The sequence below is a fragment of the Episyrphus balteatus genome, chromosome 1, assembly GCF_945859705.1.
Source record: "Episyrphus balteatus chromosome 1, idEpiBalt1.1, whole genome shotgun sequence".
Lineage (NCBI taxonomy): Eukaryota > Metazoa > Arthropoda > Insecta > Diptera > Syrphidae > Episyrphus > Episyrphus balteatus.
The window spans coordinates 66,199,902-66,205,140 of record NC_079134.1 but is presented as its reverse complement, the minus strand read 5'-3'; positions in this window follow the sequence as shown (position 1 = coordinate 66,205,140).

Genomic DNA, 5,239 nt, shown 5'->3' with positions numbered 1-5,239 from the left:
CCACTGTGCGCCGTAATAAAGGTGTATACCAAAATTCAGCCCACTAAGATTTGGGTTAAAAATTACTAAAATGACTGGACTAATATAATACATTTCGTTGATTTTCTATAATGTAAACAAAAATACTATTATGAGTACTCAATAATAAAAATCTTATTTCAGATGAGTTTGTGAAACTAGGCGCAGTGCAGAAGCTGGCAACATTTGTGGACCCAGTAATTGGTTTTGATATAAAGACTGAAACTGTTCTGTCTGCTATTTGTCTATTGGCACAATCAGAAGAGGGCAAACTTCATTTAAGAAAAACAGACATTTTAGATACCTTGCAATCTATCAAAGAAAAGAACGAAGGAAAGGAAGAATGCGAGGTTTGTCAAGAAATTAGAAGAAATTAGAAATTACTAAACATTTTAAATACAAAAATTAAATTTTCCCAGGAGATATTGAGGGACACTACTGCCCTATTGGATTGTTTACAGAAGGAGATATGAAAAGAGCAAACATATTTGAATATAAGCGCAATTGTAATAATGTTAATGGGATCGAAAATACAGTATCAATATGAAACTTTAAGGAGTTAAGCGATTTCTACTCGCCGTCTTCCCGATTTTTGCATTAAAAAAACCAAGAGGATAATATTATTTTATAATTTTCATTTGTCACTTTGACTTTTAATTAATATAACTGATGTTGAAAAGAAATCAAAAACTAAAACAAACATTTAAGAGAAGGAATTGATCATTATCCATTCAAGAAATTCATTTATTTAGTTCATTAAAGATTCCGAACTAAAGAACAATTTGTCAACTTATCGAACCGAAAACTAAATAAAATCCAAAAATGTAAATTACTGAAAAACTAATTTTTTATTGGGAGATTATTTAACTTTAAAGTCCTAAGAATTTAAATCGCTGCTCTGTCGCAAACAACTAATTTATGTCGTTTTCTTTCACTCTATTAAGGAGTACTCTAAATTTGTACTCCTTTTTCTAGAGTGATAAAACATGAGAGTAATTTTTTTGTTTGTAATTGTGTGTGTGACAAGGCAAAAATGGATAATTTCTAGAGATGCCGCGAATATTGATTTGGCCGAATACCAAAAATTTTATACTTTGTCTCAAGAATAGATGTGGCTTAAAAAACTCCCAACAACATCGTATTGTAACGATGAATAACTGAACTACTTTTAAGATATGTAAATGTCTGAACACACTACCTACTACTGCAAAGGTAGACTTCCAAAATCGAATTATATATAAGGACTGTTCGCCAAGATCGAACGGCGGACACATACAAGTGGTGGTCAACACATACTACAAAATTTCATATTTTGACAACATTTTCTAAAGTCTACCTTTCTTCTCCTGGGACAAGTGTTTACAGCGAAAGACTATTTTTCGAAGCAGCAATAGTCTACGAAGATAAACGTTATCGTTTACTACCAACAAATGCGGAACAAATAGTTTTCATTCACCACAACTTGCCTTTAGTAGATTATGAGTACTAAAATTGCAATTTTTTAATAAAACACACATTTTGGTATAATAATTTCTCCGAATAGGCCGAATACCGAATAGTGGCCGAATGTTCTCGGCATCTCTAATAATTTCCTTGAAAAAATGAAATAGTAATGATGATACGGAAACAAATTTTACGGGCGACTATGATATGAGCAACTATGATACGAGTGTAACGATTTTACGAATTTAAATGTTAGGAATACAAATGCTACGAGTTTTGTGGAGGCTTTTTTTTGGTATTGTATTTGATCTGGCAACAATAAGAGGAACGTTGTGAAATAATGACAATAATGGAATGGAAGAGATGTTATCTGATTGGTCAAACATTAATATATAAGCCAAACAGAAGATGGGATTGATTGAAATTTTTCTATAAGGTCTCAAAGAATTATGAAAATGATAGTAGTATTATTTTCAGAGAAGCAAAAGAATTGAAACTGGAAGGTTGATTGCCGTTGCACGTACATATGCTTGAAAATAAAAAATCTGGAACATTACCAACGTTAAGGCCAAAACAGTGTAGGTGGGTTTGAGCATCTTGCAGACCTTGTAGACCAAGTTTTGGTATTGTGAGGAATTTTTTTTTCGAGATTTTAATGAAAGGGAGGTCTTAACTAAAGGCTGTCGTTGTACTGTCCGTGCACCTATGCAGTTAAGGGTCCACTTGAAGCAATCCAAACGGTTAAAAATGATTTTTGAACTTTGACGATTTTTATGTGACTTAACATTTTTTATCTAGGTACCTACTCGTACTCGAAGGTATTCTTAATATGTATTAGTTATGCGAACAAAAAAAAACACCTTATTGTTTCACGCAAACAATTAAGTCAAATTAAGGAAAAAAAAATTAAACATTAATTATAAACGACTTACACGTGAATGCATTTCGAACGCTTCGGTGGCGGTCATCATCAGCACTAACGCAATTGACAAAAAGAATTATTGGTTTTGGTAAATCCAGAGCGAAGAAGAAACAACTTACAAAAAATCTAACTCTTTCTTCTTCGCTCTGCATTTACCAAAACCAATAATTCTTTTTGTCAATTGAGTTAGTGCTGATGATGAGCGCCACCGAAGCGTTCGAAATGCATTCACGTGTAAGTTATTCGTTTTTGAGAAAATTGATATATCTCGAAAACTCTATATTGGAGTGGTGTGGCGTGTGGGTTATTTGGAAGTGTGTTGTACAGACGCCTTAGTAATTGGGTTGAAGAACAGCAGATACTTAGTGAATGCCAAGCTGGATTTCGTCAAGGTTACTCCACCGTTGATCAAATTTATACACTAAGCACTATTGTAGACATTTATCGTGAGGAAGGAAAAAACATTTGATTTCAAATCCGCATTTGACACCGTAGATCGAGATTTAATGTTCTATAAACTTTCTGCTCTGGGTAGTGTGCTCAAGATGCATCCTTGTCTCAAACCAGTTGGTGTTACGAAACTTTCAGACATATTGACTCCATCCCATACATGCGCTGAACAGTTTTTGTATATTTTCCTTGGTGTCTGAAAGTTTCGTAACACCAACTAGTTTGAGACAAGAATGCATCTTGAACACACTTCTTTTCGCTCTTTTCATTAATGATATTGTTTCTTATCTTAAGGCTGAGTGGACCACGTAAAAATCGGGTTATCGTTTACAAATCGGTGAATAACTTTTTAAAGATAATTGAATGAAATAAATTTTATTATTTAGATAATAAACAAGGCTAAATATCTTCATCCCCACAATTTCCAAATTTGTGCACTTGTAATTAAGAGAGAACAAAACATGATAAAATTTTCGTTCTTTTAGAACGACCTGAAAGACATTGGTTTGTTTCTTAGTTAGATTAAAATTTTTATTTTTTTTATTTCTATTTTGGATTGAGGTTGAATCAAACTACGGAGTAAAACTATTTTGAAAAACTAAAAATGTATTTTTCATAGAAAAAAATTAATCGAAACTGAAGCTATTTTTCCTTATGTTACAATGTTTGAACATGTATAAGTTCTGCAATTATTGATAAAATTCATCGAAATAAAAAGAAATAAGTACCTCAACTCAAATACTAACACATTAATTAGTTTAAGAAATTTATATTAAGTTTTAAGGTCTTAAACAACAAAAAAATACTAAAAAGTCATTTTTTCTTAACTTTTTAAAAAAAAAAAGTGGTTTAATTTCTTTGTTTTTCAACTTTGTTTTTCAAAGTATGATTTTGATTTTATGTAAAAAAAAATAACAACAAATGCCCACTTTGCAAATACCTAGTGTTAAATACAACAAAAAAAATCATATACCCACCAAGTGCAAAAACAATAGAAACAACCACTGCAATAGCATCACACAACAACAGCTTATCAAAAAAAAAACAAAAACTCTCGCGTCTCCCAAATTGTCTTCAGTGTTCAGTGCATACGAGTAATCCTTTCTTTTCCTTCCCCCCATCCTTCTTGCAGTCTGACTTGATGACGATTGTGGTTTCGCGAGTGGAACCTCTTCTCAAAATGCCGTAATCGTTATCAGTTTGATTCCAGATAGATTATTGTGTGTGTTGATAAATAACCAGGGGCGGATCGATACAAATTGTCACTAAGGCATAACACTAGTGATAATTTGTTTTGTTGAAGCTCAAATTGGAATTTATATAACATATACAATATAGGTAATTGTCGGATAAGGTTTTTAAAAGTTTTAGTATATTTAAATGGTAGGTACATTCAGGGTCGATTATGCCAACATTCGTGGGCTTAGATCGAATTTTTGTGATGTGTACATTTATACTGTACAAAACAGGCCAGCTGTTTTGGCACTAGGTGAGACCCAAATAAGTGAAAATTCAGATTGTTCTGAATTTAATCTAAATGGGTATTGCTTGGTGCCATTATTCTTTTCCCACCACGGTCTCGCCATATACATTAGAAATGATGTAGCTTATCAACTCCAACCACAGTATGGCCCGTGTGTAAACACCAATTTTAATTTCATGTGGTTAAAATTCACGGTTAATAAGCGCATCATTCATACATGTTTCATTTATCGAAGCCCAAACCTGGACAGTAATTCAACTTCTAACGAATTTGATGCTCTGTCCGACTCCATCCAAAGGATTGTTTCCCTTTATCCTCACACTGAAATCGTTATTACGGGCGATTTCAATGTACACAATTCTTCTTGGCTTCGCTTTTCGCGCCAGACAACACCCGAAGGAAGGTATGTTGAGATTTTTGCTGAGTTAAACCACTTAACTCAGCTAGTCAACGAGCCGACTCGAATTTCGGACGTCGCTGGTCGGGCTGAAAATACTCTAGACTTGTTTCTTACCTCTGACCCTGATAAATACACTGTAAATGTATTATCGCCTCTAGGCACATCAGATCATTGTGTAATATCTGCAAATTTCTCTTGTCAAAAAAATCCAGTTAAAGAAAAAACTCCTAAGAGAACTGTTTGGCAATATGAGAAAGCCAACTGGGAGGGTCTCAACGCTTTTTTCAAAAACTTTAACTGGTCGCTATGTTTCCTCGATAGTGACGTTGATGCCAGTACAGATATGATCACAAATTTAATTCTCTCCGGAATGAGAAATTTTATCCCGAATAGGGCTAAAACAATCAAACCGAAAGAGAATTCGTGGTTTGATTCGAGCTGTAAAGAGGTTATCAGGGAAAAAGAGGTAATGTTCCGTTATTATAAAGCCAACCCCAGTGAGGAAAATCGGATAAGATTTAAG